The following is a 14,909-nucleotide window of genomic DNA, read 5'->3' on the forward strand; positions in this document are numbered from 1 at the left end:
GTTTTCAGAAACGTCAAATTGTGTCCCCTAACCCCCCCCCACCCCCGCACTCCCTCCAGGTCAATGTCTCCCCTCCCCCATCCTGGTCAGTTTAATATGAGTCACTGCCTGAGCTTTGTTGTATGGAATAACATTTTCTCCTGGGAGTCAGTTCATGCAAAACACTCCCCGCTGAGAGAGTGGAAATTTACCCATAAGACATTCTTCCAGCAGCAAGACCCTGGGGGAAACCTGATCAGAATGTTTAAAGACTTGACTGGCTCAGAACCTTAACTTCCCCAAAATTTCTCAGAGAAAAAAAAATAATAGACCACATATTTAAGGTTTATGATACCTGGCGACAACAGACACAGTGAGATATGGTCTAATTTAGAAAGAAAACTGAAAATGAGTAGATTATTTCTGATATTTTGTCTGCTACTCTGTTTTCCACAGTGATTTCTCTTCTCTGTGTTCCCCCTTCCCATTTTGGTTTATAGTCTCTGCAGTCGTTTGATTGATCAATGTATGAACTTTCTTTTAAACAACTGCCACACACTCAATACTTTACGTTATGCCAAGTAGCTATTATTTTGCAACATTTTTATAAACTCAGATGTATTTTTCTGTACTGTGACAATCGATTTACCACTAAAATAATACATTTGTTCATAAATGGTATAAATCACAAAAAGCTTAGTTGGGAGTTCCTTATAAAAAGTTTTAAAACAATCTCATCTTTGTAACACAAATAGAATTCATAATATAACATTAATATAATTAAGAATATAATATTAACATAAGTATATAAAAGTAACAATGTAATATAATATACAGAATGTACATATACATATATAAACACACCCACATATATGATATGCCTATACATATATACATATAAAAATCAGTGATCATAAAAGCCATGGAAATGGGAATCCAGCTCAATAATTTTGTTTCTCCCTCATCTCAAATGGTGATGTGAAAAGTTGGGAGGGATATAATTTCACCCAAGGCAGCTCCCATCTTAGGTTCTAAACAGCTGGCAAGAAGCAGTCGACTTGAAAGGACATCAAAAGATATCTGCTAGATGGCCAGGTAGCAGAGGTCTGATGGTACCTGGGCTAGATATTGTGCCTTTTTTTTTTCTTTATTGGAACATTGTTATCCAGGTTTTCAAGAGTACATTCATAATACACTTTACTAAATAGTATGTACAGTTGCACAATGTATGCCTGTATAGAAACCCTGTTAAAATTTTCAAAGTTTGCAAACTGGAAGAATAAGTGAGTGGTTCATTTAATTTATTTTAATCAGTTATATCGGGAAAATGCAATTCTATTGAAGGGAAACCTTTGCAGAAGCAGAGAGCAATTATGTTTTGCGTGCAGAGTACTCTTTTTTAAAAAGACCATGTGTGCAGCATAAAAAAAAAGCTTGGTAATGTCAATCATCTTGATTTCAAATTCCTTCAGTGCAGTCCTTAAATAGTGCAAAAATTATAGAAAGCTAAAGCTATTTCTCTCAAGATTCTGTGCAGCTGTTTTTGAAATTCTTGAACATTCTTGATACCAATGTGTTTCCAGTGGTACCTGGTTTTAGAGGTAAAAATTACCCCGTTAAAGCACTTGACCTTATTTTAAATAGATATTCTCACATCCTATCTTCTAGAGAATAATTCACCAAAGAGGCCCCTTGAGTGAGCTAAACTTTCACTAAGTTTAGCAATAGGATTTCCCCCACTCATTAACATCACGTTATGCAAAAAAGTAGTTGAGAAGTTGAGAAGTAGATGGTAATGGTGCAAAATGGCAGGCTACTTCAAGGGAACATGGTAAATAGTTGAAGATGTTGGTGGAAGGTATGTAAGAAAATTTTTGCAGTGAATAACACATTTCCAAAGACAGATCTAAAATGCTGTCTAGAGAGAGTAGGGATCTCCCTGCCACAACCATCCCACCATCTTTTGATGGCTTTGGGAAGCTTTAAAATGAAGTCAGTGAATTTCACAAGTAAAAACAATCACATTTTCTTTCCATATAATGTAAGTAAACCAACTTGGAGCTCAATATTGAGCTGCAATCACTTAAGATATGGTAACACAAAACCTGTCCAAGTATGATTAACAAAGACCTTTGATTAAAATATGGTAAGATAGATGGCATGTGACAGGTAAATCCCTCCAGTTCATTGCACAAGCTCTCATTGTCACATATATTCTTAGATTTGGGTCATTTTCTGGCCTGTAGCTTGGGAACTTGTGAAGATTTCATTATTATTAGAAATTCAACCAGCAGGTTGAAACTTTGAACAAATACTTCAGGTCACCTGGAAAAAATGAATCACCTAAAAGTACGGTGTCAGTTTCACAACCCAACAGCCCCCAGCTTAGAAAGGTACTGAATTCCAAAAGCTCGTTGGTAAGCTGAAAGTTTTAGTATTCAGAAAGCATCTTCAATTGTGTTTATTATGAGTGGTTTCCTAAGTTAGCAAAACAAAGCCTAGTTAACTCATAAAAACCCAGATGAGGGTGTTAATTATAAAGCATCATTGTCATAAAGACATCTTTTGACCACTTATGATACTGCAATTGGAGAGAAATATTTCTTAATTCCAACTTTTAGGTGAGACTACTTCACTGTGAGCAGATCCTCCCACCCTAATTCCCAAAGTGGAGACAAATCACTTGAACATCAGAAAGACCAGCACATACACATGAATACCAAGACTTTGTTAACTCTTGACAACTCAGAGAGGCATTTTTCTGGTGGTATTCATTAGGTCACTTTGAATCAGGTAGAAAATGATTGTATATCTGACCAATCAATCGTCAGCTGAATGACCTTGGGCCACCCACTGTCTCTGTGCCTCAGAGGGTTGTGGAATAAGTGGGATTAATTTTCTGCGGTAGATATTATTCTTTGCCTCACCAATCTCTATTCCTCTTTCAGATGTGGCCCTGATCTTCACTGGAGAATATTCTCCCTCCACTTATCTCTCATCTACACGGAATTGGGCGGGGGGGGGGGGGGGCCGCGTCACTCTATCCCAACCTTGGGGTAGAGCACATTGCCTGAGCCTGCCAATCAGAATTGGCTTCAGGGTGACTGCCTCAATAGTGGCCACCTACCTGAGCTGGTCCAATAAAAGTGGATCTCAGAATGTTTTTTCCTGGGAATTCTAGGACAGAAGTGCTTTTCTCTACAGGGTCTAAATCTGGAAGGACATGGTTTAAGAGCACCCGGAAGACATCTTCATTTACTTTTGTGATTTAGTAGTTCTCAATAGGGGGACATTTGGTAATATCTGGGAACATTTTTCATTATTATGATTCAAAGCAGTGGCCTTCTCTTCCCATCAAATGGATAGGGAATGGGTTGCTTCTAAACATCCTGTAATGCACAGGATGGATCCCCATAACAAAGAACGTTCCATCCCAAAATGTCAGTGCTGAGGTTCAGAAACTATGCTTTAATTGCAGGGTTATATCTAGGAACATCAAGTATAGTTGGAGTATAGTAATCCCAGTTATGGGGAGGATCCCAGTTGAGGCAGGTGGATCACAAGTTCCAGGCCAGCATGGACAATTTAGGGAGATCCTGCCTCCAGATCAAAAACTAGGGATGTAACTCAGAGGTACAGCACCCCTGGGTTCAATTCCAGTACTGTTAGTAAAGGAGAAGGAGGATGAGAGGGATAGGGAGAAGAACAGGAAGATGGGGGGAGAGAGAAGAGAGAGAGGGAGGAGAGAAAATGACTACTGAAGAAAGAAGAAAAATTGACTGTAGGTGACATTGTTTGAATCCTGGATAAATTCACAATTTATTTTATTTTATTTTATTTTTTGTCATGCGCACCCCAAAATATCTTAACTTAGTAGATGTGGGACATAATGTAGGCACTTCATGAGTAGTGGTTATTTTCATTAAAAGTTGTCACTCACATGAGAATCAGATCCACCAGTGCTCAAGGACCAGATGCTATCTACAAAAAGGTTACATATTTGTGTACCCCACGACACACATTTGTGCCCTCAGCTGTGTTCTTACTGCATTCCACATTGCTGACTTTTACTGAGAAAACACATAGACTCAGAAAATTGTGCCATTTTTGTCCAGAGTTTGCAATTTCCTCTGGTTAGTCCATGCATCTGATAGATTGAAAAATGAAAGAAAGAGAAAAAAACGGGTGCAAGATTTCTGCAAAAATCACCATGCCTTTCTTTTTAAAATGACTACCAGTTTTTCCATGTAACCCAGAATGATGCTTTGAAAAATTTCTTTATGAAATAACATGTAGGAGTGAAACAATCTCCTTTATAGTCCCTGTTTTGTCTTCAGTTTTTGTTCATTTAGATTATATGATGGAAGGGGTGGTATCCTAAATTTATTGACAAAAGTTAGATTTTTTTTCTTTGTTTTTAATGCTGCCCGCTTCCCCCAGAGGTGGTTAAAACACACAGACACACACACACACACACACACACACACACACACACACACATTGATCATTTGATCAACTCAAAGTAATTATCACGTTTCTTGATTTCCCAACTCTTCAGCTTTAAAGAAATAAGTTTCACAGGATTTTCACTCTTAATATTTGTGCATTTTCATTCCTTCGTATGATATGAATATATTATACCAAGATATATTATATAAATGAGACCATTATTCAAGATGAGAATCTTCTCTACTAACAGCATCACTATTTGTAGCATATAAGGCTAAATAAATGTCTCCCATGAGTGACTAAATGCAAAATAAAAAGTAACCACTCAACTTTAATAGTTTAAAAAATGCTATTAAACATAATGGCTTCTTGACATTCAAGTAGCACTATGTTTTAAGTGATCTTCATTTTTTTTAAGAACTACTTTATTTTCATTTTAAATATTGATGGCAAATCAAGTTCTCCAGAGTAAGGATCCATAGGAGGAAGCTTCCCTAAGAAAAATAAATTACTGCAGACTCTGAAGTTCCAAGGTGTGATATTTTTTGTTTTTGTTTGGGTTTGTTTTTGTTTTCTCCGGAGGCTATGTAATAACATCATATAAATGAACAACTAGAAAAACTGACAGAACACTCTTGTTTCTCAAGATTTTCTTCAATACCTGCTGGTCTGTGCTGTGGACCACATCTGCTCCTTCCTCACTTTGACCTTGAGGGGGCGCTCTGATATCCATCAAGGACACAGGAAGAGCAAGATGGCTCAGTGGATCCATCCCAGAACAAGTGCTCACAACAGGGATGAGGCAAGAAAAGGACGGAGGACAGGCACGGGAAGTCCTGAAGGGTGCAGTGACCTCTTTGTTTCCTTATTCCTCACAGGAGACCAGCACTTGAGTCAAGCTCTGAGGAAAAAGACATCTTCAGGGAGGTAGCAGGTATACCAAGCCTGATTTTAGCCTAGAATCACGTGAAGTGGGCTTCAAGGTCTGTCTCTTACCCCGCTCCAATCCATCAGGATAAAAGGGGAAACTCCTGGCTAGGAACAGTGTGTCTGGCTGGCATTCCCTTTTGTATCACAAGAACAAATGATATGGTATTACACATGGGTTCAGCCAGGACTCAGCGTGAGCACAGACATGAGCCAAGCTCTGAGATGAGCAGCACCTTCAGTGGATGATAGACTGGAAATGTCCCATCTCTGTCTTCTAGACCCTCAGCTCTCTGAGGGCAGGGCCTGGGTCTGTCCCACTACCTGTAAGAGCACCTGACACATGGCAGACGTGCAACCTATCAACCACTTATTGAAGGAAAACAAAATGAAACCAATACCTATGTAAAGACCTTAAGCAAGCAAGTCCTCTAACCTTCCCAGATATCTCCTACCCCAGAGAATATAAAGGATGAAATAAATTATTTCTCTGGTCCCATGTAGCCCTATGAATTTATAAAGCATGTCCTCTGTGATGTAAGCCCTAAGTTTGCAGATACCTATCCAGCCAACCACCTGTTCCTTATATACATCATTTGATGCCATTTTGGAAAAATTAAATATATGATGTTATATCCCAGATTAAGTGTCTCTGTCATGGTCAAAATTAATATCAAAGCCCACCCCATATCATCTCCAGAGAGTCCCCCATTCTGGCTGCTATCCAACTGGGGATATTTTCTTCCTGTGGTGATCAACAGTATTATTTATCCTGAGTACTCAAAGATTTCATCCTTGACTTACGCGGAACAGTCATATTTGATATTCTGCAATAGGAAAAAATTATCAAATTCTAGTTATTCCATAGAGCATAATCCCCGTCGACAGGCATGTTAGCAGAGCCATATGAATACAGATTTTGGCGTAAGGTCTGTGAGGGCCTGAGCTCAATAGGACACTCGACCTCATTGAACTCTAGTATCCTCCTACATGACATGGAAAAACTTCTTGTCTCATTGACCTGTGAAGATACAATGAAACGACGTCTGTGAATGTGTGCCTACAGGTAACAGTAAAACTCTTATTGTTTAAGCCCTTCATTTGCTCTGACATAGAAATAATGATTTCAGGGATTAAAAAAAAGTAAATAATAAGCTCTGTTTGGAAAATGAGAAATTGAAAGACCTAAAAAGGAGACTGAATTTAGGAGTTAGAAAATTTAAAATACCTTTTCTGTTTATCAAATATATAATCTTGAGCGAGTCACTCTATTTCTCAGAATCTACTATCCTTTTTTGTAAAATAAGATTAATCATGAGTTCCTAGGAAGCATTCAGTAAATTCTGAAGCATTATTCAAATATTCAGTGCCAATACCATCATTATAGTAGACAAAGTCGTTCAAGATCACACTAATGACACTAATAACAGCAGCTTAGAAAACGGGCCTGGACATATGGGAAGCAGCAGCTAAAGATATGCCAGGCTGATGTTCTGGAACTGGAGAGACAATGGTCATTTCTAAAAGTTTAGTGGCTCTTTTGACAATTAGGAAGCAAAGAAAGCAGAATTCAAATTGCAACCAGTTGCGGACACTTACAGCGATCCCAGCAGCCTGGACCAGATGAGGTGGAAACTTGACCTGCTTACATTGTACCATAGTCACAATTACTTCTTGAGATGCAACCATCACCCTCGTTGACTTTACAAGAAGCTTTTTTCCTGGGATTCCCATGCATTGTATGTCCATACATGAGATTAGGAAAATCACATCCAAAAACAAGAGACAATGCTGCAACAGCAGAAAAATTCATTGGTGAGCTTCTTTAAACCCGTGACAGTGAAAGGCATAATGGAGGAGAACACGCTCTTGTGTCCACCCTGAGTGTTTCAAAGGCCACCCCTGACGTCAGTTAGGACATATTCTTTGGAGATGTTAATATTGCCCCAGAGTTTCCAAGAATCCACAAATCACTCTTCACAAAACCAGTCCCCACCGTTTTTGACAAATACTGACAATCCTCAGCAAACCAGAGTGAGATGTGAAGTACTTTTTCAGGGATGAATGACAAGTTGGGAGGAGTTGTTAGTCCACTGGTGGGGTGGGCAATGGAGGGCCAAAAAGCCTAGCCAGTGATTAATCTCCAGGAAATGCCCAGGGCCAAGGTCATTATTGCTTTTATAATCTAAAAACAAAAAGAAAATAAAGAAGGCACAGAGCGCTCGCACTCTCTCTCTCTCTCTCTTTTATGGGTGATACAGTTTCATTTGGCACATATTGAGCATTTCTAGAGATTTAATTAAGCACTCAGATTGCTTGAGTGGTCTCAATATTCAGTGCCTTTTATAGAGTTCTTTAATGACTATGCATAGAATTATTCTGGATACTTTATGGACCATAGCAAGTGAAGCTTTATGTCTTTCCCAAGAATACACTGAGCCTTCTACCACCACTCCAGCTGAAACAAAGGCTGTCATTGCTGTGGTTTATTGTCATTGTTGTTTTGGGGTGGGGGATTTTAGAATCATGTCTAGAAAAGTGTAACCTAAAAATTAGAGAAAGTTAGTTTACTGAAACCAAAAAGCATTTGGCTTTGCCTTTTGTCAGTTGGTTCCAATGAAATTCCAGTGATTCCTTACAGGAAGGTGCCAGGGTCCAGTAAATAAGGAGAGGCAGCACACCCATACTGCCTTCGCTCATTTGCTTTAATTTCTAGGTCATAAATATATAAAGAATACTTCAGAACCAAGGAAATAGCTTTGAACAGAGTCTGTAAGATTGTATACACACACAGCAGCATAGCCCAATAATTAAGGGGACTAGGATCTTGGGCAAATTACTTAACCTCTCTGTGTCTCAGTCTCTCCAACTCTAAAATAGGGTTGACATGGCTCTTTCCTCCTAGGCTGTTGTACAGAGTAAGTGAAACACACATGAAATCACTTAGAACAAAGTCCAGCATGGTGCACAATATGGCATGTGCGTTAGCTATCATCATTGCATTCTTGTGCTCAGAAGACAGACAATATGCAACCGAATAAATCCATAAACCAGATGTTTATAAATAGTGATAAGTGTGTCCAAAAAAATGCAGTGTAATTGGAGTGGGATAGACTTATTAGGAAATTCTTCTCTGAAAAGTAGCATTTGTGCTTAGCCTGGAATTATTAAGGTCTTTCATAATGCAAACTGGGCGGGGTCGGGGGAGCATTCCAGAGAGAGGGAATGCCAAGTGCAAAGTCTATATGCCAAGTGCATACCTTTAGGAATATGCCCTGCCAGGCCTGTACAGCTATGTGACTGGAAGAAGTTTAGATGTGAACATTTTTAACTAATAAGCAATTTGGATTTTGTTTTAAATGCAATAATAACCATTGTAATGGGGGGCCAGGGAGGATGTTGGATAATTGTTTTTGTGTTTTAAAGCAGGCTCTGGGGGCTTTGAGAAGGAAAAAAGGAGGTTGGGAGGGGCAGAGGAGGAGGGAGAGGAGTGTTCCTCTGACCATCGAAACTTGCGGATTGTGTAATACCAGCCAATTCACCCTTGTTTCCTCAAGGAGCTCAGCTGGGCGCCTGCTGTGTGAGGGCCTGCATTGGGCAGGTGTGTGAGTCTAGCTGAGCTACTGAAAAAATACCACGATTTGGGAAACAACATTTATTTCTCAGTTGTGGAGGCTGGAAGTCCAAGATCAAGGGTCCGGCAGTTTTGGTGCCTGGTGAGAGCCTTCTCTGTACAGCCCAGTGTCTCGAAGTGTCCTCACTGCGGGGAAGGAGCAAGTCAGCTCTCGGGGCCTCTTTTGTAACTAACCACACACACCAGGGCTGCCCACTCATGGCTTCACCACCTCCCCAAAGGCCCAGCCTCCTACCGCCATCACCTTGGGGATTTGACGACAGGCAGGGGTGCTCAACCCCTCGGAACACAGCGGTGGGAACAATACAAAGATGATACAATGGGTCGCTGCACTAAAAGGGCTTAGATCCGTGGTGACACTGACAAGGAAGAGTAATGAGTAGTTTACAAGTCCTGCCAAGGCAGGCCCCCAGGATTCCCACGGATTCCCTACAGAAAATGGTCAAACCTACCTGAGAGAGAAGAGGTAGCAAAGGCTTCAAAAAACCAAATGAGACCAGAAGCAAACTTTAAAATGCAAACAGGTTGAGATGGGAATGTTCATGAGAACAGGAATATGGAAGAGTGACTCTACCTGTTGATCTGGGCAAAGGTGACTTGGACTGTGTGATCAAAGGCCCATCTGGGAAGGGCACAGGTGAGATCCGGAAGGGTCTTCGGTACCCACTAAGTAGCATGTTCTCCATCCTGCCAGCCTATAATGTGCACTGGGAGTGAGTGAGGGGAATTGTGTTAGGGGGACTGTTCATGGCAGTCAGTATGATGAATTAGAATGGGAAAGACTAGTGGAAGAGAGGAAGAGCTCATGAAAGTCCTAATAAAGGTCAGGCATGGTGGTACACACCTGTAATCCCTACAACTCAGGAGGCGGAGACAGGAGGATTGCAAGTTTGAGGCCAGCCTCAGCAACTTAGTGAGGCCCTAAGCAATTTAGTGAGTGAGACCCTGTCTCAAAATAAAAATAAATAAATAAAAAGGGCTGGGGATGTGGCTCAATGGTTAAGCACCTCTAGGTCCAATCCCCAGTGAAAGAAAGAAAGAAGAGAGAGAGAGAGAGAGAGAGAGAGAGAGAGAGAGAGAGAGAAAGAAAGAAAGAAAGAAAGAAAGAAAGAAAGAAAGAAAGAAAGAAAGAAAGAAAGAAAGAAAGAAAGAAAGAAAGAAAGAAAGAAAGAAAGAAAGAAAGAAAGAAAGAAAGAAAGAAAGAAAAAGAAAACTGAGGCTGAGTGAAGACAATCAGTGGGCTTAATCTCCAACTAGATGTGCAAGGAATCTCATCAGATCTGCACAAGGAACAGATGGATGGATTAAGGAATGGATGGTTATCTCCAAGGTTCATCACCTGAATAACTGGGTATTATTTGGATCACCTGATCTGCAGTTATCAAGCCTTGTAAAAATCATGGAAAAGTTAGCAATAACCCTTCTAGGAGATAGATATGGATAAATGAAAGAAAGAAGACGGCTGCTTCTTATCTACTTTTGAGGTTCTGGAGGGGTCCGTATTCACAGCAGAAGCATTATAGGTGGAACAGCTGGTTCTGGAATCTGGGACACACTGTGCAGAGTCAGGAAAATCTCTTCAGCTAGACAGGACAGCTCAAAAGACCTCCCTCCCTCAGCCCTCCTGATTTCCTGTGTTGGAGGCAAAGGCTCCTTTTCCTATGTGGGAAGAATGGTGGTAGCCAGCAGCCTCTTCTAGGACTCATCAAAAACCCAGAAAAGAAGCAGAGAATCCTAGCCAAAAAAAAAAGGTGGGGGTTGGGGGGTGAGAGTGATGACCAAGCCTTCCCTACACAGGAGGACCTCGAGTGCCCCTGTCTTATCTTTGTTCCTGGTAGGAAGAGGACTCAAAATAAAGACCTCCAACTTAAACTCCCAAACAATAACCTCACTCCTGAAATTGAGGCTCAGCAAAATGCCTCTGAACCTGACCTGTCCATAACAGTATGGCCAACAGTACATACTATTCTGACCCTAGGGTATCCCCTGGAGTCACAGGGGGTAGGACAACAGGTTGAGAGAAATGGCTCAGGGAGAGAAGTGAGTCTTGTTTAACTAACAACAAATAACATGAGCAAGTTTCGAGGGAGAAACTTCAGCTTCAGTCAATAAACTAGTGTTTATTGGTTAAAATAAACAAATAGTGTTAAGTGGTTCAAAATAAAATAAAATGGTTTAATGTGAGAGGAAAGGTGGTAATGTGATGTAACCATCTTGATTTTAATGTAACCATCTGTGCAGGGAGTGGGTTGTCCTGCCTGATCTTTAAGTTTTGGGGATTCTGAATTTTCATGATTCCAAGGGGCTTCATATTTTACTTGATACAAAATTCTCAGCCTTCCCAGAGAAATCTCATCAAGTATAAAATTCCATCTATAATTTCTTTTTTTTCTGTTCAATTTCTTTATTAAAATTATTTTTTTATTTGTTTTAATTAGTTACACATGACAGTACAATGACCTTGACATATCATACATTTGAATCAGATGGGTTATAATTTCTCATTTTCCTGAGTATACAGGTTGCAGAATCACATTGGTCATGCAGTCACATATATACACATAGTAATAGTAATGTCTATTTCATTCTACTACCCTTCCTATCTCCCTCCCAACACTTCTTTTTACCTAATCTAAGGTAATGCTATTCTTTTTTTTTTCCTCACATTTTCATACATGTATTTTGTATAACAATGAGGAAATTTCTCCTCTACTCAGCCTTTATGAATGTGGCTATGTATGTACAGTTATGTGACCATGGAATTTAGGCTTGAGATTTCTAACGTATGAAGATGACTTCTGGCATTTGGAAAGAGCCTCAATATATTTCCAGGCTGTAATTATAAAGTGTTCCAATCTTCTAAACAATCAAGGTGAAAAATTGTGGATGAGCAATGCTTTGTAGGACCCCCCACACACATACACATGGGAACACACTTAGCTAAGTGTCTTGCAGAAACACATGCTTCACCTACATGTGTCAGTGATAAGAGAATGGACCACCCTTTCTTTGCTTCCAGAGTTCTGCTTGAACCTCTCTTAAATGCTTATTCCATTCTGTCTGGTAATAAAATGCGTAATTAATAGAGCCTTGTAATTAATAGATCATAAAGTACAGGTCTATGCAGAAATGATCTTTGCTCCATCACAGCACCTGGTAGCATAACAGACTGTGAGAAAATCCTTCTTTAGCAAATTAGAAGCTGGTCCTCCTGGGTTTGCCGGGAACCATGTGAGGCAGCTGGACACTGAGGGAAACCATGGTCTGCACTCTTCACTGGACCTCTCTGGAAAGCTATTTCCCTGTGTTTGTCTGAGTCTCAGATGGGAACTGGAGCTAGGGATGGCTGTTGACCAATCCCCCATTTGCTGTTCTTGGTGAGGAAAGGGGGAAAGAGTGTGAAAGTTGTTGTCTTTATCATTAGGTAGCTTTGGCCATAGCAGGGGCAGCCACATTTTATATGAGAGACATGACACAGCGTTAAAACCCAAAGACTGGGATTTAGTCTTTAGTCCTGCTCTTCCATTAAGTAACCTTGGAAAAGTCACCCCTCACTTGCACACACATCCTAGGCCCGGGTCTGGGGTTGAGCTTCTCTAGAATGAGGGTCAAACTCATTCAGGGGTTCTCCCCATTAGCCTTCCTCCTCACCTCCAAGATAGCCTAGTGCTCCCAGGAAGGGGACTTGGGTCCGCCAGAGCCACAGCATCCCCACTTGCCTTCAGGCACACGGGTCAAAGCCCTTGCTTGCACAGCTGCACCCGATGTCAAAGGGCCTCCCTGAGCACATTATTATTTTAAGTAGAAGACCAAAAGTGAGAAGCCTTTACATTTCCAGCTTTTAATGCTCCAGAGCGTGGACATTCCAGAAGGCTCAGCGGCAGCACATTCTGAAGGAGCAAGGATCTGCAGGGAGCCTGGGTGCCAGCGCTATGTAGATGTTTAAACAGACCTACTCATTGCTCTTGATTCACACTAATATAAGAGTGAATGCCAGTGTTATCATGACCATGGAAGTTCGATGAGCCATCAGTAGGCCCAGGTAACTAGAACAGTAGCAACTAATGCAATCGTCTAGAAGAAGTTGACATATTTTTCATATTTTCAAAAGCTTTCACTTATAAGTAATCTATGTTCAAGAGGAAAAGACCAAAAATAAACATTAGCATAAAAAATTACTCATAATTGTTCACAAGTAAGTTCCTAATCCTTGTCCTTTTGCAAAATGTAAATATTTTAATTAAAATTGGATGAGATGACGCACACAGCTTTTAATCTGCTTTTTTTACTCAACAATGTTTGATCATCACTTTAGGTCAAAGAGTACTTTGCAGCACCAGTGATTAGGTTTTGATTGTTTGTCTAATTTCTGATAGAAATAAAGTTTTCCATCCACTGGATATTCAACAACTGTCATGAATTCAAATTGTCATCTGTTATGGGAAGTATCAGACATTTCCAGTTTTTTCCTATTGCTACAAACACATTTGCAACCAAACCTTTGCCTTATTTAAGGAATTGCTAGATCAAAGTGCATGAAAATTTCTTTAAAATTTTTAATACATGCAACCAAAATATTGTACCATCATTAATTTCATGCTTACGGTCAGTATGTGAGAGTATACGTTTGCCTTCTCCCTGTTAAAAATTGGACAGTATCATTCTAAACAAGGTTTAAATGCCATGGGAAGAAAATATCATTCCCATTTTGCTCTTCCCAACTCCATAGCAAGACTCCTTAGTCCTCTTAGGTTCTCTCCTTCTATCCTAATCTAGAGCAATTTAGGAAATCTTGGGTCAGTGGCCCAAAGATGTAGCACCAAATGAAGTCAGCTGTTCATCGCTGTGAACAAAGTCCCTGAGAAGAACAGTTCTGATGAGGAAGAGTTTGTTTGGGCTCACAGTTTCAGAAATTCAATCCCTGGCCGGCTGACCTCACTGCTCTGGGCCAGAGTTGAGGCAAAACAAAATGGTAGAAGGGTGTGGTGGAGGCCAGGAAGCAGAGAGGAGGAGGAGTCAAGGGGACAAGATACAGGCACCAAAGGCACATCCCCAGGGACTCCTCCAGCCACACCCCCAAGTGCCTATGGTTAACACACAGTCAGTCCTTTCAAATTATTAATCCATCAATTAGATCCATCCACTGATTAGGTCACCCATCTCAAAATCTAATTATCTTACCTCCTGCATCAGCACAGGAGCTGAGGGGGGACACCTCATATCCAAACCATAACAGCTCCAGAATGTATTTTAGTTCTCAGCACGTTCTGGGATGGCGTGAGTCTAAGCTGTCATCTGAGAGCCAGGTCCTGCCACTGACTCCTCTAGCTCATTCACTGACAACGTGCCAACAAGCATTCTGCTTGGTGAACCATGTGGGGCAAACGGTGATCCCCCAAATGATACGTTTGTGCAGAACTTGTGAGTATGACTTCATCTGAGAAAAGGGTCTTTGAAGATATAATTAAGAACTGCAAGATCAGATAGTGTCCTGGATTAGAGCGGGCCCTAAATCCAATGACAAGTATATAAACTAATAAGAAAAGAGGAGAACACACAGCAGAGGTCACATGAAGACAGCAATTTGAGTTTTTCAGTCACAAGGAAAGGATCTCCTTCAGCCACCAAACTTCTGCCAATTATTTGTAGCCCTATGAGACTAACGGAAGACCCGGCAAAGGAGTCCTGTTCTGAGTGGTTCTCAGTCACTGAGAAATACCTGTTTATAGACAAGCGCCTCAGGAGCTGGTGGTCCCCCATTCATTAGGCCAACATTTTTTTTTAAGACAGAGAGAGAGAATTTTTTAATATTTATTGTTTTAGCTTTCGGTGAACACAACATCTTTATTTTATTTTTATGTGGTGCTGAGGATTGAACCCAGGCGTATGCCAGGCGAGCGCACTACTGCTTGAGCCACAT

The sequence above is a fragment of the Marmota marmota genome, unplaced genomic scaffold (assembly GCF_001458135.2).
Source record: "Marmota marmota marmota unplaced genomic scaffold, marMar, whole genome shotgun sequence".
NCBI lineage: Eukaryota > Metazoa > Chordata > Mammalia > Rodentia > Sciuridae > Marmota > Marmota marmota.